Source organism: Apodemus sylvaticus, chromosome 2, assembly GCF_947179515.1.
Source record: "Apodemus sylvaticus chromosome 2, mApoSyl1.1, whole genome shotgun sequence".
NCBI lineage: Eukaryota > Metazoa > Chordata > Mammalia > Rodentia > Muridae > Apodemus > Apodemus sylvaticus.
The window spans coordinates 158,063,374-158,086,987 of record NC_067473.1 but is presented as its reverse complement, the minus strand read 5'-3'; the positions used below and the strand labels follow the sequence as shown (position 1 = coordinate 158,086,987).

At 37.3% G+C, this 23,614-nt stretch overlaps 1 pseudogene; it reads left to right on the top strand.

The window, feature by feature from the left end:
• Positions 1-21,225, top strand: part of LOC127678100 (vomeronasal type-2 receptor 26-like) — a 33,806-nt pseudogene extending 12,581 nt beyond the window's left edge.
• The last annotated feature ends 2,389 nt before the right edge of the window (positions 21,226-23,614 follow it).

The window sequence follows — 23,614 nt, the reverse complement described above, 5'->3', positions numbered from 1 at the left end:
ACTAATGATGTTCAGCATTTCTTCAGTGCTTCTAAGCCTTCTGAATTTCTTTGGGTGAAAATTCTTTGTTTGTTTTTAATAGGGTTATTTGGTTCCCAGGGGTCTAACTTCTTGAGTTCTTTGTATATATTAGATATTAGCCCTCTGTCAGATTTAGGGTTGTTGAAGATCGTTTCCCAATCTGTTGGTTGTCATTTTGTACTTTCGACAGTGTCCTTTACCTTACAGAAACTTTGTAGTTTTATGAGGTCCCATTTGCCAATTCTTCATCTTAGAGTGTAAGTTATTGGTATTCTGTTCAGGAAAATTTTCCCCTGTATCTATGTCCTCAAGGGTCTTCCCCAGTTTCTTTTCTATTAGTTTCAGTGAGTCAGGTTTTATGTGGAGGTCCTTGATCCACTTGGAGTTGAGCTTAGTACAAGGAAATACGAATGGATCATTTTGCATTCTGACCTACAATTGAACCAGCACCATTTGTTGAAAAGGCTATCTTTTTTCCACTGGATGTCTTCAGATCCTTTGCCAAAGATCAAGCAACCATAGGTGTGTGGGTTCCTTTCTGGGTCTTCAATCCTATTCCATTGATCCGCATGCCTGGCATTGTACCAATACCATGCAGTTTTTATCACTATTGCTCTGTAGTAATGTTTGAGGTCTAGGATACTGATTCCCCCAGAAGTTCTTTTACTGTTGAGAATAGGTTTAGCTATCCTGGGTATTTTGTTATTCCAGATGAATATGAGAATTGCTCTTCCTAGCTCTATGAAGAAATGAGTTGGGATTTTGATGAGGATTGCATTGAATCTGTAGATTGCTTTGGGCAAGGTGGCCGTTTTAACTATATTAATGCTGCCAGTCCACTAGCATGGAAGATTTTTCCATTTTCTGAGGTCTTCAATTTCCTTGTTCAGAGATCTGAAGTTCTTGTCATATAGGTTTTTCACTTGTTTAGTTAGAGTCACCCCAAGATAATTTATGCTATTTGTGGCTATTGTGAAGGGTGTCATTTCCCTAATTTCTTTCTCAGTCTGCTTATCCTTTGAGTACAGAAAGGCTACTGATTTGCTTGAGTTGATTTTGTAACCAGTCACTTTGCTGAAGTTGCTTATCAGCTGTAGGAGTTCTCTGGTGGAATTTTTGGGTCACTTAAGTATACTATCATATCATCTGCAAATAGTGATAATTTGACTGCTTCCTTTCCAATTTGTATCCATTTGACCACCTTATGTTGTCTAAATGCTCTAGCTAGAACTTCAAGTACTATATTGAAAAGATATGGAGAGAGAGAACAGCCTTGTCTAGTCTCTGATTTTAGCTTCAAGTTTCTCTCCATTTAGTTTGATGTTGGCTACCGGTTTGCTCTCTATTGTTTTAACTATGTTTAGGTATGGGCCTTGAATTCCTGTTCTTTCCAAGAATTTTAGCATGAAAGGATGTTGAATTTTGTCAAATGCTTTTTTAGCACCTAATGAAATGATCATATGGCTTTTTGCTTTGAGTTTTTTTTATGTAGTGGATTGCATTGATGGAGTTCCTTATATTGAACCATCCCTGCATCCCTGGGATGAAGCCTACTCGATCCTGGTGGATGATTGTTTTGATGTGTTTTTGGATTCGGCTGGCAAGAATTTTATTAAGTATTTTTGCATCAACATTCATAAGGGAAATTGGCCTGAGGTTCTCTTTCTTTGTTGGATCATTGTCTGGTTTTCGTATCAGCATTATTTGGCTTCATAGAACAAGTTCACTAGTGTTCCTTTTTTCTATTTTGTGGAATAGTTTGAAGAGTATTGGGTTTAGTTCTTCTATGATGGTCTGAAAGAATTCTGCACTGAAGCCATCTGGTCTTGTGCTTTGTTTGGTTGGGATATTTTCTATGACCCCTTTTATTTCTTTAGTGGTTATGGGACTGTTTAGATAATCTATTTCATCATGATTTAATTTTGTTGTCTGATATATTTCTAGGGAACTGTCCATTTCTTCCAGATTCTCGAGTTGTGTTGAGTATAGGCTTTTGTAGTACGATCTGAAGATTTTTTGAATTTCCTCAGTTTCTATTGTTATATCTCCCTTTTCATTTCTAATTTTGTCAATCTGGATTTTGTCTCTGTGCCCGTTGGTTTGTCTGGCTAAGCGTTTATCTATCTTGTTTTTTTTCTCAAACAACCAGTTCCTGGTTTTGTTGATTCTTTGTATAGTTCTTTGTTTCTACTTGATTGATTGCAGCCCTGAATTTGATGCTTTCCTGCCTTCTATTTCTCCTATTTCAAATAGCTTCTTTTTGTTCCAGGGCTTTCTGGTGTGTCATTAAGCTGCTAGTGTTTGCTCTCTCCATTTTCTTCTTTTTTTTTATTATTTATTTATTTATTTATTTATTTATTTGGATTCACTCAGGGCTATGAGTTTTCCTCTTAGCACTGCTTTCATTGTGTTCCATAGATTTGGGTATGTTGTGTCTTAATTTTCATTAAATTCAAAAAAGTCTTTGATTTATTTCTTTATTTCTTCCTTTTCAAAGGTATCATTGAGTAGAATATTGTTCAGTTTCCACGTGTATGTGGACTATCTTTAGTTTTTGTTGGTATTGAAGACCACTTTAACTCCATAGTGATCTGATAGGAGGCATGGGATTATTTTGATCTTTTTATATTTGTTGAGGTCTGTCTTGTGACTAATTATATGATTGATATTGGAGAAGGTACCATGAGGTGCTGAGAAAACGGTATATTCTTTTGCTTTAGGATAAAATGTTTTATATATATATATATATATATATATATATATATATATATATATATATATATATTAAATCTATATGGTCCAAAGCTTCAATTAGTTTCACTGTGTCCCTGTTTAGTTTCTGTATTCCTGGTCAGTCCATTGAGGAAAGTGCAGTGTTGACGTCAAACACAATTAATGTGTTAGGTGCAATGTGTGCTTTGAACTTTAGTAAAGTTTCTTTTATGAAGGCAGGTGGCCTTATATTTGGAGCATATATGTTCAGGATCGAGAGTTATTCTTGGTGTATTTTTCCTTTGACCAGCAAGAAGTGTCCCTCAGAGTCTCTTTGATGACTTCGGGTTGAAAGTCAATTTTATCCGATATTAGAATGGCTACTCCTGCTTGTTTCCTGAGACCATTTGCTTGTAAAATTGTCTTCCAGACTTTTACTCTAAGGTAGTGTTTGTCTTTGACACTGAGGAGTGTTTCCTGTAAGCAGCAAAATGTAGGGTCCTTTACATATCCAGTCTGTTAGTCTATGTCTTTTTACTGGGGATTTGAGTCCATTGATGATAAGAGATATTAAGGAGTAGTGATTATTACTTCTTGTCATTTCTGATGTTATTTTTTAAATTTGATTATTTAACTTCTTTTGTGTTTGAGTTAAGAAGGTTACTATCTAGTTTTTTCTAGGGTGAGGATTCCCTCCTTGTATTGATGTTTTCCTCCTATTATCCTTTGTAGGGCTGGGTTTGTGGAAAGATATTGGGTAAACTTGGTTTTGTCATGGAATATCTTAGTTTCTCCATCTATGGTGATTGCGAGTTTTGCTGGGTTTAGTAGTCTTAGCTGGCATTTGTGTTCTCTTAGAGTCTCTTAGACTCCCCAGGATCTTTTAGCTTTCATAGTCTCTGGTGAGAAGTCTGGTGTAATTCTGGTAGGACTTCCTTTATATTTTAATTGGCCTTTTTCTCTTACTGCCTTTAATATTCTTGCTTTGTTTAGTACATTTGGGGTTTTGATTATTATGTGATGGGAGGTATTTCTGTTCTGGTCCAGTCTTGGAGTTCTGTAGGCTTCTTTTATATTCATGGGCATCTCTTTCTTTAGGTTAGAGATGTTTTCTTCCATAATTTTATTGAAGATGTTTGCTGGCCCTTTAAGTTGCAAAGGCCACTCTTCACTCTCATCTATGCCTAAATCCTTAGGTTTGGTCTTCTCATTGTGTCCTGGATTTCCTGGATGTTTTGGGTTACCAGCTTTTTGCATTTTGCATTTTCTTTAACTGTTGAGTCCATGGTTTCTATGGTATCTTCAGCATCTGAGATTCTTTCTTCTAGCTCTTGTATTCTGTTGTTTATATTTGCATTTATGGCCCCAGGTTTCTTCCCAAGGTTTTCTATCTCCAACGTTGATTCCCATTGAGATTTCATAGTTTTTTCTACTTCTGATTTTAGATCCTGGATGACTTAGCTCCTGCACTTGCTTGTTTGTGTTTTCTTGTAATTCTTTAAGAGATTTTTGTGTTTCCTCTTTCATGACCTCAGCCTGTTGACCAAAGTTCAACTATATTTCAAGTGTTTTTGAGTTTCCTCCTTATTGTATTCTGTATTCTCCTGAATTTCTTTCAATGATTTTTGTGTTTTCCTTGTAAAGGCTTCTAACTTTTGATTCATTTTCTCCTGAATTTTTTAAAGTGATTTATTTATGTCCTTCATATGATCCTCTAACAACCTCATGACCAGTGATTTAAAATCCAAATCTTGTTTGTCTGGTGTGTTGGTGTATCCAGGACATGGTGTTAATGGATAATTGTTTTCAGATGCTGCCATATTGCCTTGATTTCTGTTAGTAACATTCCTATGTTTGCCTTTTGCCATCTCATTCTCACTGGTATTAGTTGGTCTTGTTGTCAACTCCCCAGTGCAAGCTGCCTCTTCACAGCTGGCCTCTGGGTGCACAGCTGGCCTCCTGCACTGCCTGAAGACAGGTTCCAGATCCTGAGGTGGAGTCAGGAAGGCTCCCATCAGAGGCCTCAGGACTGGATCCACTTCTCTGCAGGGCTGGACTTACCAGAGCACACTGCCTCCTCCCAGCCTGCCTCTGGGTGAACAACTGGCCTCTTGCACTTCCTGGAGATGGGGTCCCTTGGCCCAATCTGTTCCCAGTCCTGAAGCGGAGACCAGAAGCCTGCTGCCAGAGACCTCAGGACTGGATCCTCAGCTCTGCAGGGCCGGACTCACCAGAGCTTGCTGCTTCCTCCTAGCCAGCCTCTGGGTGCAGAGCTGGCATTTTGCACGGCCTGGTGATGGGGTTCTGTGGCCCAGGGTGTTCCCAATCCCAAGGCAGAGACAGGAAGTTTCCTGCCCGAGGCCTTAGGACTGGAATCTGTAGCCCAGGCTGTTCCAGATCCCGAAGCAGAGACCAGAAGGTGCCCACCAGAGGCCTCAAGACTGGATCTTCAGCTTTGTAGGGCCAGATTCACCAGAGCACACTGTTTCTTCCCAGCCAGCCTCCAGGTGCACAGCTGGCCTCTTCAGCCTAGAGATGGGGTGCTATGTATTGTTTCTGTTTTAAATTCATGCATTCATTGTACTTACCTTAAATTCACTATTATTCTTTCTTAAAAATGTCTATCATGTGATAATTTTCTATATGGAGCAGTTGACCCCTTTAGTTCATCTTTTTATCTGACTTCTTTAGATTCAATTGAATATCTTCCATTCGAATTTTTCTCTAAGAATATCAGTTATACATAAAATATTCTGGTGGTTTTCAAACATGCTCAAGACTTATTAGCAAGTAATGCTAATCAGTAATGCTGATGTATTTGGGAACTCTTCTGCTTTGACTTTTCTGTCTGTTGTAGCAGTGTTGTAAAGTCTTTCATTCCTCTAAAGAAATACCCAGGTAGTGTTGCATTCACTTTGTACTTTTCAGCAGATTATAGCCTACCACAAAGATAAAGAAGATACAATGCTCAATTTAACTGTGTTATTCTGCTTCTTTGTTGTTCTTGACTGTATGTCTGTTTCATTTTCTAGATAACACAAATTTCCTTTTCTTTGAAAGTTTATTTTAACTTTTCTACAAGGCTGGAACATGAATAAAATTTTACTCCTGAGTATTTTTAAATGTGATCATATTCATTTTCCCTTCACTTTAAGAGGAGAGAATTTTACTGATTCAACCTTAAAAGTTGAATCCTTCTCTCTCAGGAATGGATATTTTTCACTTAATTCTTCAGAGAATTGGGTTTTTTGTTTGCTTTTATTTTAAATTATAAGGTCAGGTGTAGTTTTTTGGTATATCTACCATATATAGTCTATTAAAACAATGTATTCTCTGACAGGTACAACAAGCATACAAATAGAAAATGCTTTTCTTCATCCCCATTTCTCTAAGTCTCTTAGCTCTCTGCATACTCACAGATCCTCCAGTCTCTCACTATCTCCCTATTCTATATTCATGTCTTTTGACTTGTTTTTTTCTTTCATGACCCACTAGAGGTATGACCTACAGGCCTTTCCATAAGGGCATGAATATGCAGTTATCCAATGAGGCAGAAGGAATACAAAAATGTTGGTATTTCTAATGACAATGACTTCCTCTCCTTTAGAATCTTTTAAATTTTTACATTGCGCATGTGATGAGCTTGTCTTTATAAACTTCATCCCTCCTCTGAAGTTAAACATTTTTATGGGCTCAATATTGTTCTGTTTCTATACAGGCAGACTTAGCTACAATAAGCTCCTGAGTGACATGACCATGTCACACCTAAAAGACAGTATTTCATGTACCTCCTAACCAGCATCTGATTTGTTCATTCTCTCAATCCCCTCTTTCCCAATGGTTTCTATGATTTGGGAATCCTCTCATGACTGTCCTATTTCAATATGACCAATCAATATTCATGCCATAGAGAAATTCTCTGATATAATCTGACAATAGCAGTATATCATGTATATAAATATTCAGGAGGAAATTCAATAATGTATCCTCTTTGCCAAACAGAAGTAGTAGGCACACCCATAGGACTTCTGATCTCCCAAGACATTGACCTAAAATAGGTTTGTAGTAACAGGCAAGAGTCTGTCTTGTAAGGACATCCATAAAAATACCATGAGCAATAAGTTGTTTATTCCCATAACAGTTGTGCCAGTATTTCACCAGTATGCATATCAAGTTTGGAATGTGGGTATTATAGAATGCAAGGTCTACAGTTGGGAAAAGCCTCTGCTGACTTTACTTCCTCAACAGCTTGTAGTTTAGCTTCTACCAGAGTGAAATATGCCAGACAGACAGACAAGCAGAATATACAACAGGGAGAAAGTTTTCAAATTAGTTCTGGCCTCACTGCTATTTTCTGCAGCAAAGTGTGTGGTGTCTTCAGCATTAGGGTTTTACCCTCTGGTTTGTATGTGTAACCAAAGGCAATGATCATAACCTGCATTGTCTTGGGGTCTTTTGGAGGCTTCTTAACTGCCATGAGGATATTTTATATATAATAAACTGTAATACCTCTGTTTAAATTCTTTTGAAATTGCATTTTACTTTGTAACTAGCTTAAAGTTGTAGCTATATATGACTTCATCATCTTCAGGTTTGATTAACTTACCCTACTCTATTCTATCTGAGTCCAATCCACCTTTGCAGGTCTCCATCACATGTTCCTATACATTTCTGTACCACAGTTGTTCTTCTTTTGCCTCCTTCCGTATATACAAATTTCACATTTTAAAATCTGAAAATTTTATTTTATATGAATTTTCTAGAGTTATGTATAGTGGTGAAAAAATGTGGCTTTTCTGAAAAACTCTTATGCAAAAGTTTAAACAACCTTATTCAAATCATTTTTATTTTTCATAATTTTTCAAATAGTAAATTTCAAAATTTAGAATCTGTCTGCCAGAGTCATTACTGAGTGACTGAGAAAAGTTCAGAAATAAAACCTGAATAGTGGTGATAGATTTGGTGAAAAGCATATATCTATGTTAATGTCTTTGTATAGTCCTACATGTACTAGTCTTATGATAAATATTTGATAAACAAATCAATAAACCACAAACAAAATCAAAGCCACATGGACATACAGTTTGTGAAAGAGAGTGCAATTATAGTAACCAGGTTTGTTTGCATCCCAGTGAGCTATACTGCAATTTCTGACAGTTATTTATTCTTTAAGCTCCATCCATTCTTACAAAAGGGCAAACTTGGGAGAAACGTCAATGAGGAGAACATTGTGAACCAGGAAGATTCAACAACCAAGCTTGACATCTTTAATTACCATCCTCTGCAGAGTGGTACCAAAGTTCAAGTGAAAGTTGGCGAGTTTCTGTTTGAATCTAACAGTGTTCACTGTCTTTCCCTAAATGACAAACTCATAAATTTGGGTGTATACAACAATCAGGTGAGTATCTTTAAAGTCAGCACTTGTGGAGAAAAACGAGGAGGAGAGTGTGCGGGTGATGGTGGCAGGAGTTCCTTCATAGGAGAGCTCTGGCATGCAGATCCTGAGGGGATAGGAACACCAGCAGGACTAAACATATGGAAGGTTGACAGGACAGGAGCTGCAGGGCTAGTGGGCAGGGCCATTAGCACAGCCCTGAATAACTGCTATAGGTGAAGCTGTTTAGCTGTGAGGGGGCTCAGGAGGCTGAGTGGAGACCAGCTTGGATGACCTTGGCCATGTGAAAGAGAGAATGGAAAAGAGATGAGAGAGAGAGAGAGAGAGAGAGAGAGAGAGAGAGAGAGAGAGAGAGAGAGAGAGAGAGAGAGAGAGAGAGGAGAGAGAAAGAGAGAGAGAGAGACTGAGAGGAGAAAGATAAAAGAGAACTTTGAGGGGCAGGAAGTATCCATTTATAATAAGCTGGGTTACATGGTATTGCCAGGTAACTAAGGGGCAGGGAAAGCCTGCTTGTTGCCAGGTGACTGCAGAGGTGGAGACCAGTCAGAACACTAGGGAATGGGGCATGCCACATGTGACTGATGGCCAGAGGATTATGGAGTTGAGTCTCCAGAGTGGTCCCATGGTCCCACAAACACTGTGTGCTGTGCTCAGAGTGGAATTCCTCAGAGAACAGGGTTAAGGGAAGGTTGAGTGCCATCAGTTTGTCCTTTCTAATGCTGAATACCAGAACTTTGTGCCTACAAATCATTGTAAGTATTGCTGATTCATTTTGGATTAATTCTTCAGATGGTTTCATTCTTGTAATGATCAGATACACATATGGCTTACCTAGAAAGAAAAAGGAAAAAAGAAAAAAGAAACCACATCTTGGGCACCTATTTGGATGGATCATAGTGGTGAAGGCTTTAGTGGAAGTAACTGCCTTCAGTAAATAAATAAAATAAACACATGTCTATGAAACCATTCTCCCCCAAATAAGGACTTTTAAATATAACATTCACTTTATGAAGTTAATTATTATCTCTGACGCTTACTGCCTTCACCTGCTATCCTAATTCTACTTCAGTATGCTTCTAGACTCCTATAGTCTATTCTAGTTTTAGAACATTAATAGCCTTTGAGACTTAAAGCTGAAGAAGCTCCCCATCTCAACCTCTTTCTGAGTTCTGGCTGACTGGTTTAACTCAGTTATTCTGGCTCAATGTCTTCTTCAAGCTGACTGTTTCAATCTGACTTCTCTCAGTTTCTGACTGAATTTGTTCTGCTTTGCTTCATAGTAAGTTTGGCAATATATTCTAATCTTTTGGCTCCTTATCAAGTTCTCCTGGTTCTGTCATTACCTCTGTCTAGCTTGTACTCTTTACAACCTGTCTCTATACAGGTTGTGCATTAAAACTCATTGATCCCCAACCCTCATCCTCTTTATGTTTATAGCAGAAGTCATCTAGGAAATGCTATTACAAGTGAGTAAAATTTGTGGAGATAGTCCACAGTTTTGAGTCGCTGTAATGTGTGTACTTTGAGAGTATGTGTGTGAACCCAGATACTTTGACTTAGATATTGCCCCTCTTTCCTGACAGTATTATGTAGCTTAATTTCCTGTGTATTTACTCATTTTATTGGGTACATTTCCTTCAGAATCAATATGAAGATATACTTTCATGTAATAAAGCTGTTTTGATGAATTGATGATTTTCTAATTGCTGATCATGATTTTAAAGAGCTCCTAAATTGATACAAGTATTCTCAAGGACACTTTAAAATAAAAGTTGCAAATAGAGTTCTTTATACCTTCATGTTTCTTGGATTAATTGTGCTAGGGAAAAATAAAACAAATGGAAAAATTAATGATCAATGAGAAAACATTTATTCAATTATAGATCTAAGAAACATCCCATAGGTATTCACTGTGGAAAACCAAGGCCATATGAAACTGTTGCTTTGAACTTATAATGAACTGATACAATGAAGCATTGCTTTGAATTTATATCCTTTCTGCTGTAATGCCTTTTGTTTTTGAACATTTTGTGTATGAGGTAATATTTTTTACATAGATTTTTGTAACAGAAAATCTATAAAAACACTGAAAGCAATAATAAAGACTTGGAGTAGCATCTTTCTGCTTCTCCCAATGTGTGTTTGTTTTTCTGTGGCTTACTTTGACTTTCTTAATTTCTTTTCTTTTCTTCCTTTCCTTTTTTCTTTTCTTTTCTTCCTTCCTTCATCAATTCTTTCCTATTTTCCTTCCTTTTTGCTTCCTTTTTCCTTCATTCCTTCCACCCCCTCTCCCTCTTCCCTTTCCTCCCTCTTCCCCTCTCTCCCTCTGTTCTTTCTTTCTTTCTTTCTTTCTTTCTTTCTTTCTTTCTTTCTTTCTTTCTTTCTTTCTTTCTTTCTTTCTTTCTTCCTTCCTTCCTTCCTTCCTTCCCTCCTTCCCTCCTTCCTTCCATCCCTCCTTCCTTCCTTCCTTCCCATCTTTCTTTTTATTTCCTTCTTTCTGTCTTGGAAAGTTTTATTCAAATTTGAGCCTCTTGCCTGCCAGCAAGAGGTCCCTGAGTCAGTGTCTAAAGAGTCCAAGTAACTAAGTTTCTTTTCTTAATCAAATCCTGCTGCAGAAGGTGTAAACTGCAAGAAGACATCGGCTTTTCACCCAGGATAAGCAAAACCAAGTTAATTGTCCAAAGTCCTCAGCTTCTACCACCAGAATAGAGATAATTAAATAGTCAGAAGCCATCAGTTTCTGGTCCCCAGAACAATAAGAGGGTGTTAATGGCCAGAGGCCTTCATCCTTTGTCCTTCATCTGTCACTGTGTACCACCTTAGTACCTGATTGTAGAAGCTAGCACCCTAGCAAATTGCTTTTCTTTCCTGTCTACTCTAATGAGAGTTGGGTGTTTCCTATCTGTGACTCATTCTTTCAAATCTTTCTCTGATTTGTCACTTTTATTGACCCTAAGTTAGAATTAACTTTCAATCATGGGTGCTTTATTCTATAAAGTAACTTACCTTCTTTAATTGGGATTAAGGATATATTCTGGGATTGAGCCTTACCACAACTAGAAATAGATTTTTCAGTAAATAATATAATCTCAGGGTTCACAGTGTGATTAAATATCATGTGACAGACATTTCTGTATTTCAATGTAAAATTATATGCACACTCATATGCTTATTGATGTAACTGTTCACAATGAACATCTCTGTGATGTGATAAAAATAGGTGATATGTAGTAATGTGGAACATTATGGTCATCAGGAGACCTGATAATTTTTTTCCAATGTAAAACAATGAGTACATCAAGCACCCCAAGGCAGGTCTCATATCCAGGAGTAGTTGGGCAGCACAAGAAGGGAATCCACAATACATCCATACTTTTATTTGGTTACAGTTTTGTTTTTATTTCTTTTGCTTTTTGTGCTGTTGTATTTTATTTTCAAGGTTTTGATGCTTAGTTATTTTGGGGGACTTTAGTCTGTTTTTTTTTTTTTTTGAGAAAAAACTCAAATTTTGGCAGGTTGAGAGGGGGAGGACCTGGACAGAGATGGGGGAAAAGAAGGATATGATCAAAATATATGAAATAAATAAAATGAAATAAATGAAAGCAAGAAAATCAATTAAACAATGAAATAAAATAAAGCAACAGTTCAAAAAGAGAATTAGGATAGGAAGAAACAGGCAATTTGGCTTCACACTCTCTAAAAGACTGGTACTTCTTTCTTATAGTACACGGATGTCCTGCTGAAATTTACCATCTCGATTCTAATAATGAATGTCATGAGCTGACTGCCTTTGCTCCACTCATGTCTCCTATACAGATTCCTTTTTCTAATTGCAAACGAAGTTGTCCTCTTGGATTTAAGAAAACAGAGGACTGTTGGTTTTCATTCTGTTGTTGTGATTGTGTCCCATGTCCAACTGGAGAGATTACAAATGAAACAGGTATTTATAAAATGGTTCCAAATGTTGAAATTTGTAGAAATGGTTCTGAATGTGGAAATGATGTACCACTAGATAGGGGTGAAAACACAACACCTGAAGACACAGTTATATTTATGTAGCTGACTCTCAATACTTTAAAACAAGATAATGCTGGGTGGAGGTGGCAAAGTTCTTAAGGCCAACTCTCAGTATGTTGATCTCTGAGTTCAAGGCAATTCTGATCCACAGAGTACCATGACAGCCATGGCTGAACAGAGAAACCCTGTCTTGAAAAAAAGCAATTCTTGATCTTAGAGCATACTCTGTTGGTGTTCTGTTCAGGAACTTTTCCCCTGTACTGATGTCCTCAAGGGTCTTCCCCAGGTTCTTTTCTATTACCTTCTGAGTGTCTATCTTTATGTGGAAGTCCTTGAACCATTTGGGGTTGAGTTTAGTACAAGGAGCTAAGATGGATCCATTCGCTTTCTTCTGCATGCTTACCTCCAGTTGAACCAGCACCATTTGTTGAAAAGGCTATCTTTTTTCCACTGGATATTTTCAGCCCCTTTATCGAGTATCAAGTGGCCATAGCTGGTGTGGGTACATTTCTGGATCTTCAATCCTATTCCATTGATGAACTGCCTGTCATTGTACCAACACCATGTAGTTTTTAACACTATTGCTCTGTAGTATTGCTTGATGTCAGGGATACTGATTCCCCCAGAATTTCTTTTTTTGTTATGAATAGTTTTAGTTATCCTGGGTTTTTTGTTATTCCAGATGAATTTGAGAATTGCTCTTTCTAACTTTGTGAGTAACTGAGTTGGGATTTTGATGGTTATTTCATTGAATCTGTATATTGCTTTTGGCCAAATGGCCATTTTAACTAAATTAATCCTGCCAATCTATGAGCATGGGAGATTTTTTTCATTTTCTGAGGTATTCTTCCATTTCCTTCTTCAGAGTCTTGAAGATCTTGTCATATATATCTTTCACTTGTTTGGTCAGAGTCACACCAAGTTACTTTATAATGTTTGTGGCTATTGTGAAGGGTATCACTTCCCTCATTTCTTTCTCAGCCTGCTTATCCTTTCACTATAGGAAGGCTACTTATTTGCTTGAGTTGAGATAAACTTGTCACTTTGCTGAAGTTGTTTATCAGCTGTAGGAGTTCTCTAGTGGAGTTTTTGGGTCACGTAGGTAGACTATCTTATCATCTGCAAATAGTGATAGTTTGACTTCTTCCTTTCCAGTTTGTATCCCTTTGACCTCCTTATGTTGTCTAATTGCGCAAGCTAGTACCTCAAGTGCAATATTGAAAAGATAAAGAGAGAGGGTGCAGCCTTGTCAAATCTCTGATTTTAGTGGGATTGTTTTAGTTTCTCTCAATTTAGTATGATGTTGGCTACCAGTTTGCTGTATATTGCTTTTAGAATGTTTAGGTATGGGCCTTGAATTCCTGTTCTTTCCAAGACTTTAAGCATGAAAGGATGCTGAATTTTATCAAATGCTTTTTCAGCATCCAATGGTATTAAGCCTACTTGATCATGGTGGATGATAGTTTTTATGTATTCTTGGATTTGATTCGCAAGAATTTTATTGAGTATTTTTGCATCGATGTTCATAAGGGAAATTGGTCTGAAGTTCTCTTTCTTAGTTGGATCTTCGTGTGGTTTTGTTATCAGCATAATTGTGGCTTCGTAGAAGGAGTTGGGTAGTGTTTCTTCCATTTCTATTTTGTAGAATAGTTTGAAAAGTATTAGTGTTAAGTCTTCTTTGAAGGTCTAATAGGATTCTACACTTAAACCATCTGGTCCTGTGATTTTTTTTGGTTGGAAGACTTTCTATGGCTCCTTCTATTTCTTTAGGGGTTATGGGACTGTTTAGATGATCTATTTGATACTGATTTAATTTTGGTATTTGGTATCTGTCTAGGAAATTGTCCATTTCCTCCAGATTCTCCAGTTATGTTGAATATAGGCTTTTGTAGAAGGTTCTGATGATTTTTTTGAATTTCCTCAGTTTCTGTTGCTATATCCCCCTTTTCATTTCTAATTTTGTTAATCTGGATACTGTCTCTGTTCCCTTTGGTCAGTCTGGCTAAGGGTTTATCTATCTTGTTGATTTTCTCAAAGAACAAGCTCCTGGATTTATTGATTCTTTGTATGGTTCTCTTCATTTCCACTTGATTGATTCCAGCCCTGAGTGTGACCTCATAAACTTCAAAAAGTTTCTGTAAGGCAAAGTATACCATCAAAAGTACAAATTGGCAAACAACAAATAGGGATAAGATCTTCATCAACCTATATCAAATAGAGGGCTAATATCCAATATATACAAAGAACTCAAGAAATTAAACCCCAGAAATCCAAATTACCCTATTAAAAATGGGCTACAGAGCTACACAAAGAATTTTCACTGGAAGAACTTCGGATGACTGACTTAGAAGTATCTTAAAAAAAAAATGCTCAACTTCTTTAGTCTTTAGGGAAATGCAAATCAAAACAACCCTGAGATTTCACCTTACACCAGTCAGAATGGCTAAGATTTAAAATTCAGGAGACAGCACGTGTTGACTAGGATGTGTAGAAAGAGGAATACTCCTCCACTGCTGGTGGGGTTGCAAATTGTTAAAATCAGTCTGGCGTTTCCTCAGAAAACTGGGCAAGTCACTTTTGTAGGATCTTGCAATACCACTCCTGGGCATATACCCAGCGGATTCCCCAGCAGGTATTAAAGATACATGTTCCACTATGTTCATAGCAGCCCTGCTTATAATAGCCAGAACATGGAAAGAACCCAGGTATCCCTCAATGGAAGAATGGATGCAAAACATGTGGTATATACACACAATGGAGTACTATTCAGCCATTAGAAACAATGAATTCAGGAAATTCTTAGACAAATGAATGGAGCTAGACAACATCATACTAAGTGAGGTAACCCAGGCTCAAAAGATTAATCATGGTATGCACTCACTAATAAGTGGATATTAGCCAAGAAAATTGGAATACCCAAATATAATCTACACATTAAATGATGTAAAAGAAGTACAGAGGAGTAGCCGGGTTCTGGAAAGACTCAGTGTAGCAGTATAGGGCAAAAGCAGAACAGGGAAGTGAGAAGGGGTGGATGGGAGAACAGGAGGAGGGAAAAGGGCTTATGGGACTTTCAGGGAGTCTCTGGATGGTCTTTCCGTCAGACTCTGCTCCAAATTTTGTCTCTTTATCTCCTTCTGTGGGTATGTTTTCTTCTTTCTATAAAGGACCCAATAATCCATACGTTGTTCTTGCTCCTTCTTGGGCATGATTTGATATGGGAAATGTGTCTTGGGTATTCCAAGATTCTGGGCTAATATCCATTTATCAGTGAATGCATACCATGAGTGTTCTTCTGTGATTGGGTTACGTCACTAAGGATGATATTTTCCAGTTTCATCCATTTGTTTATGAATTTCATGGATTCATTGTTTTTAATGTCTGAATAGCACTCCATTGTGTATATATACCACATTTTCTGTATCCATTCCTCTGTTGGGGAACAGCTTGGTTCTTTCCAGCTTCTGGCTATTATAAATAGGACTTCTATGAACATAGTGGCACATGTGTTCTTATTACAGGCTGTAGAATCCTCTGGGTATATGCCCAGGAGTAGAGAGGCCTCCAGTAGTATTATGCCCAGTTTATTGAGTAACCACCAAACTAATTTCCAGAGTGGTAATACCACCTTGCAATCCCACCAACAGTGGAGGAGTGTTCCTTTTTCTCCACAACCTCTCCAGCACCTGCTGGCCCTGAGTTTTTGATCTTAACCACCTTGACCAATGTGAGGTGAAATCTCAATGCTGTTTTGATTTGCATTTCCCTGATGAATAAGAATGTTAAACATTTATTTAGGTGCTTCTCAGCCATACACTATTCCTCAGTTGAAAATTCTTTGTTTAGCTCTTTACCCCATTTTTTACCAGTGTTGTTTGGTTCTCTGGACTTGAGTTCTTTGTATATTTTGGATATTAGCCCTCTGTCGGATGTAAGGTTGGTAAAGATCTTTGTTAATTTGGATACTGTCTCTTTGCACTCTGATTAGTCTGGCTTACCATTTACCTATCTCTGTTGATTTTTTTCAAAGAGCCAGCTCCTAGTTTTTTGATTAATTGTATGTCTCTTTTTTGTTTAAATTTAGTTGATTTTGGCCACGAGTTGGATGATTTCCTGCCTTCTACTCCTCTTCAGTGTACTAGCTTCTTTCATTTCCAGAGCTTTCAGGTGTGCCATTAAGAAGCTAGTGTATACTCTCTACAGTTTCTTTTTGGAGGCCCTCAGAGTTATAGGTTTTCCTCTTAGCACTGCTTTCATTGTGTGCCATAAGTTTGGGAATGCTATGCCTTCATTGTCATTAAATTCTGAAAAGTCTTTAATATCTAAACTTATTTCTTCCCTGAGAAAGGTATAATTGAGTAGAGCATTCATCCCAACCAACGGAACTTAGTAATTCGGGGAGCCGAGGAGGACCCAAGCCTGAAAGAGAAAATGGGAGGGAAAGGAAAGCAAGGTCAAGCAAACAGGGTGTCTTTGTCAACACCTCTTTAATGAAATGCAAAACACCTGCTTTTGAACCCACGTTAAGAGGAAGTAGGGAGTGGCTGAAGGGAATGTTAGAGTCACAGAAAGAGAAAAGGACATCCAGGGCAGATGTTGACTCTGGCTTGAGGCATCTACAGTTTTCCTGGAATGCTGGTTCTGCCCAGGCCATCCCAGGTGTTCAGCCAAGTAAAGAACTGGTTGGTCAGCCTTGTGTAAAGAATAGGGGGAGTTCAGCTGTAAACAGCAAGGTCAGTGAACTTTCAAGGTGAGGGCTGTTGAAAGTCTGGTTTTCTAGAATTTGGTTTCCGACAAGCATTGTTCATCTTCCATGTTTATATGGGCTTTCTGTTATTTTTGTTGCTATTGAAAACCAGTCTTAATCTGTAGTTATCTGATAAGAGGCATGGAATTACTTCCGTCTTCTCATATCTGTTGAGGTCTGTTTTGTGTTGATTTTGAAGAAGATACCATGAGGTGGTGAAAAGATATATTCTTATGATTTAGGTTGAAATGTTATATAGATATCTGTTAAATCCATTTGGTGAAAAACTTCAATTTGTTTGACTGGATCTCTGATTAGTTTGTGTTCCCTGATTGGTCCATTGAGGAGAGTGGAATGTTAAAGTCACCCACAATCATTGTGTGAGGTGCAATGTGTGATTTGGGCTTTAGTAAAGTTTCTTTTATGACTGAGTGTACACTTTTGAGTATATATGTTCAGAATTGAGAGTTCTTCTTGGCAGATTTTTCCTTTGATGATTATGAAGTGTCCTTCCGTGTCTTTTATGATGTCTTTAGGTGGAAAGTTGATGTTTTCCCTATATTATAATGGCTACTCAAGCTTATTTCCTTAGACCATTTTCTTGGAAAATTATCTTCCAGCCTTCTACTCTGAGGCAGTGTTTTTCTTTGAATACATGGTATGTTTCCTGTATGCCACAAAATTGGGGATCCTGTTTAAGTAGCCAGTCTTTTATTCTATGTCTTTTTATTGGGGAATTGAGTCCATTGATTTTAAGAGATAGTGATTTTTGCATCCTGTTATTTTTGATGTTATTTTAATGTTTGTGTAGTTTTCTTTTTTAGGGTTTGTTGAAATTAGATTACTAAATTACGTTTTGTAGAGTGTAGTTGCCCTCTTTGTATGGGCATTTTTGATTTATTATCCTTTTTAAGAGCTGGATTTGTGGAAAGGTATTGTGTAAATTTGGTTTTATCATGGAATATCTTGGTTTCTCCATCTATAGTGATTGAGAGTTCTGCTGGGTATGTAGTCTGGGCTGGCATTTGTGTTCTTCTAGAGTCTGTGTGAGATCTGCCCAGGATCTTCTGGGTTTCATGGTCTGTGGAGAGATGTCTAGTGTAATTCTGATAGGTCTTCCTTTATATGCTACTTGGCCTTTTTCTCTTACTGCTTTCAATATTCTTTGTTTAGCACATTTGGGGTTTTGATTTTTATGTGATGGAAGGTATTTCTGTCCTTGTGCAGTCTGCTTCAAGTTCCATAAGCTCCTTGTGTGCCCAGGGTTTTTTCTTTCTTTAGATTAGGGAAGAGTTCTTTAATTTTGTTGAAGATTTTTACTGGCCCTTTAAGTTGTAAATCTTCACTCTCCTCTATACCTATAATCCTTAGGTTTGGTCTTCTCATTGTGTCCTGGATGTCCTGGATGTTTTGGGTTACAAGCTTTTAACATTTTGCATTTTCTTGGACTGTTGAGTCAATGTTTTCGGTGGGATCTTCAGCACCTCAGATTCGTTCCTCTATCTCTTGTAATTTATTGTTGTTGTTTGCTTCTATGGCACCTGATTTCTTTTCAAGGTTTTATATCTACAAATTTGTCTCCATTTATAATTTCTTAGTTGTTTCTACTTCCTTTACAGATCCTGGATGGTTTTTCTCAGTTCCTTGATTTGTTTGTTTGCATTTTCCTCTAATTCTTTAAGGGATTTTTGTGTTTCCTCTATCAGGACTTCTGCCTGTTGACCCTTGTTCTCTTGAATGTCTTTAAGTGATTTTTGTATTTCCTCTTTATGGCCTTCTATCTATTAACCCATGTTTTCTTGTATTTCTTTAAGCAGTTTTTGTGTTTCCTTTTAAAGGGCTTCAACCTGTTGACTCATGTTCTCTCTGTAGGATTTTTTATTATATATTTTTATTTTCTATATTCTTTGTTTACATTCCAAATGATTTCCCTCTTCCCAGTTCCCCCCTCCCCATATGTCCCATAAGGATACTTCTCTCCAACCATTCTCCAAGCATTTCCCTCCTTTTTCTCAGTCCTGGTACTCCCCTTCAATGCTAGATCAAGCCTTTCCAGAATCAGGGCCCTCTCCTTACTTCTTCAAGGGATTCATTTGTTATGCTAATTGTGTTTTGGGTATTCAGAGCTTCTGGGCTAATTAATATCCACTTATCAGAGATTGCATTGCATGTGTATTCTTTTGTGATTGGGTTACCTCACTTAGATTGATATTTTCCAGTTTCAACCATTTCCCTAAAAAAATTCATGAATTCATTGTTTTTAGTTGTTGATCAGTATTCCATTGTGTAAATATATCACTATTTCTGTATCCATTCCTCCATTGAGGGACATCTGGGTTCTTTCCAAATTTTGGCTATTATAAATAAGGCTGCTATAAACATAATGGAGTATGTGTCCTTATTGCATGCTGGAGAATCCTCTGGGTATATGCCCAGGAGAGGTGTAGCAGGGTCCTCCGGAAGTGTCATGTCCAGTTTTCTGAGGAACTGCCAGACTGATTTCCATAGTGGTTGTACCATCTTACAATTCCACCAGCAGTTGAGGAGTGTTCCTCTTTCTCCACATCACTGGCAACACCTGCTGTCTCCTGAGTTTTTAACCTTAGCCGTTCTGACTGGTGTGAGGTGAAATCTCAGTGTTGTTTTGATTTGCATTTCCCTAATGATTAATGATGTTGAACGTTTCTTAAGGAGCTTCTCAGCCATTCGAGGTTTTTCAGGTGAAAATTCTTTGTTTAGCTCTTTACCCCATTTTAATAGTGTTATTTGATTCATGTTGTCCTAAACTTCTTTAATGGAGTTATTTATGTTCTTCTTGAAATCCTCTATCAGGATCATCTGTTTGTTTCAAATATGTTTTTCTGCTCATGCTATGGTTGATGTCTCTATATTGATATGCATACAGGTAGCATGAAGTGAACTCAGTGGGTAAAAAAAAAAAACAAAATAGAAATAAAGTTGGGAGAAAGAATTATTGGAGGGACAGAGAGAAGGAGTTGCAGGGGGAAGGAATTGGAGTAGATTTGAAAAAATGCATGATATGCATATATGATGTTCTCAAGTAATAAACAATATTTGCTAAACAAATTGAACAAAAGGAAAATCTTAAACTCTCAAAGTCAACTTTAACTTTCTTTCATAAACAAATATAATTTTTATATTGTCTGATTCCCCTCAACATCATTTCTACATTTCTCATTCCCTCATATTGTTCAAGTCCACTCATGTTCTGAATATGTTATGTATACAGTATATATGTATTTTTCTCTCAGAAATAAATAATGTATTCATTAATTGTCTTTCACTATCATATTTCAGTGAATATACCCACAGAAATTTTCTAAAGAATTCAACAATTTCTCTATGCAAGATATAGGTCTTATAGGTACATTTGGAAATTTATGGGTTGAATGTAATAGAACAATCTGCCTCATTTTCAGGAATGGATCAATGCTTCAAATGTCCGGAAGACCAGTATCCAAATAAGCAGAGGAATCAATGTCTCCCTAAAATTATAGCATTTTTATCCCATGAAGATACTCTGGGAGTGGTTTTGGTCTCTGTGTCCATTAGTTTAACTGCCATTTCAGCCATGATTTTAGGATTATTCATTCGCTATCGGGACACACCCATTGTCAGAGCAAATAACAGAAACCTCAGTTATGTCCTCCTTGTTTCTTTAATGCTATGTTTCTTTTGCTGATTGACATTCATTGGGCAACCCACAACAGTCACTTGTGTCTTGAGACAAATGATTTTTGGGATTGTATTTTCTGTTGCTGTTTCTGCTATTTTGGCAAAGACATTCATTGTGGTCATGGCCTTCAAAACCATCAAACCAGGAAGCACCTTACAAATGTGGATGATGACCCGACTTTCAAATGCTATAGTCTGCTGTGGTTCCATCATTCAAGTGTGCATCTGTGCAATCTGGCTGGGAACATATCCTCCCTTCCCTGATGTTGACATGCAGTCAGAGCATGGACAAATCATCCTCTTATGCAATGAGGGTTCCACCCTTGCTTTCTATTGTGTTCTGGGGTACTTGGGCTTTCTGGCCAGTCTCAGCTTGCTTATTGCTTTTCTGGCTAGAAGGCTACCTGACACCTTCAATGAGGCAAAAACAATCACATTCAGCATGATGGTTTTCTGTAGTGTGTGGATTTCTTTTATACCCACTTACCTGAGCTCCACGGGCAAAACCATGGTAGCTGTGGAAATCTTTTCAATTCTGGCTTCCAGTGCTGGTTTACTAGGATGTATGTTTCTTCCCAAATGCTATATGATCCTACTGAGATCAGGTGGCCATTTCAGAAAGAAGGTCTTTACATGAATTCTTTAAGACAAAGGAATTTATTGTGATTTCTGTAAAATGAATCATGTCAGAATATTCAAAAGAGTGGTGTGAAGCCAATGCATTTCATCAAATAATGGCATCTGCAATTTAATCACCTGTCCCTGCAATCATTTGAGCCAACTAGACACCATGAAGTCAGCCATCTAAGTTTAGATAGTTGCCTACTAGTGGTGACTTTAGGGATGCTTACTAGATGTTTCTTTAAATCACAGGTTTTTTTTTTTTAAAAAAAAATTTTTAAACAATGTAACAGGACTGGGAATGTTAATTTTAAGAATGAGAGCACATCATTTGTATAGAATAAAAGTAACAGATGTTTTAAAATGTGACTCTTCTCTGTTAGTCATATGCAGCCTTAGTCTTTATATACAATACAGGTTAATTTCAATGTAGTCATGAGTTCTGTAACAGAAATTTCATGGTTCCTGTTTCTCACTTCTGAAGGGCCTGACAAAGAACATAGTTTATCACGTAAGTTTCACAATATTGGGATGTTTTTGTGGTGTTCTTTATACTCCGGTGAAACCACATAGATGCAAGATTAGGAAGAGTCCCGGGGGAAAAAACTTAGAGTATTATCCTGAGGATATCCAAAAGATCAGTGGATAGAGTCTCCTGAGAGATTAAGCAGTCACAATGGGAAGTGCTTTTCTCTTTCAAAGTTACGAGTTTCACATTGTCTTCACAGAGTGAAAGCTGATATCATTTATAATCATTGGAATCTACTCTCAACGAGAGATTATATTATGGTAAATGTGTGCTTGGACAAGAGGTATTTAGGCCAGGGATTCAACAGGACTTGGAGAATCATAGAATTTTATACCTAGACCATGTAATTTTCAGGTATTTTCCTTTATCTAGCAAAGGATTTATTTTAAACATGATTACCAGACCAAACTCAAGTTGGACCTTGCAACACTGAGAGGGATTATTGCTCAACCATCTTCAAAAACCAGCACAGAAAAGAGTACTTGGCCAAAGTGGTTTTCATCATGTTCTGGAACAAAGCTTATTTATGTCTTCCTTAGTTTTTAAATCAAGAGTGTGTTTGCACTCTGTAATGTTGGATACATTACCATCTTAAGATCAAGAAACATTTAGGGTATTTCAAGTCTAGCGTTTCTCTCAGTTATTGCTTATCTTTCACGTGGCAAATTTATGTCATACTAGACTGAGTTGCTTTTATTTGGCCATAAAAGCAGCACAGAAGATCCCATGGGAATCTTGTTTGATAGCGGTATAGTAAAATTTGTTCCAAAGATATTACTTAATGGACATAGACACTTGGATTCAAAGTGTCTGAAACTGTCCACTCATAGGGTTTTACTAACTTAAAGAGGAAGACATCCCACTCTGAACATATGGACACCATAAGTGTAAAGAAATCCCTGTTTCCTATAACCACATCCTCCCTTGAAGCCATGTATCATAGTGTTGTAAGCCAAGCACAGCCCAGGGGCATTTCCAAGTGGATGGCAGGAATCTCATATCTGGTTGAAATTATTTGAAAGAATATGTAACTCTTCATGAAATATATGTTGCTAACTAAATCTTTAGACATTCAAGTATGTTGTAAATTGCTACATTTTGTCAATCACTGTATGGTTAATGGACACTACTCATCATCCAGGAATTTCTTAAAACCGATATAAATTTACTGCTTGATTTTGACTTTTAAGTACATGGAGGAATAATGTATTAAAATTTCATAAATTCTTTAGAGAATTTCCACTATGTTCATAGCAGCCCTATTTGTAGTAGCCAGAAGCTGGAAAGAACCTAGGTGTCCTTCAACGGAGGAATGGATACAAAAAATGTGATATATTTACACAATGGAGTACTATTCAGCCATTAGAAACAATGAATTCATGAAATTCTTAGACAAATGGATGGAGCTGGAGAACATCATACTAAGTGAGGTAACCCAGTCTCAAAAGATCGATCATGGTATGCACTCACTGATAAGTGGCTATTAGCCTAGAAACTTTGAATACCCAGGACACATTATAATGATTCCAGGCAATTTTTCCCTTCTTCAAGCATCTTCCCTTACTTGCAGTTCTCTAGAGTGAAGCGTCAGTGTAAGCTTTATGTTGATTCCTTTGTAGTCCCTTAAGCAGTTATTTTCATGTCTACATTATACATTGTACAATTGTCAGTTTTCAGTTCATGTAAATATGGCATACTTTATGTATTCTCTGATGTACAGCTATTCTGAAGACAGCTTTAGGTGTTTAAACATGTAATCATCTGTAATGTAGCTATATTCAGTCTTTTCCACTGAGGAGTATTAAATCTCCATACAAAATATTATTTCAATAAGCACCAGATAACTCTTCATGATAGAAATCAAAACTTTTATCAT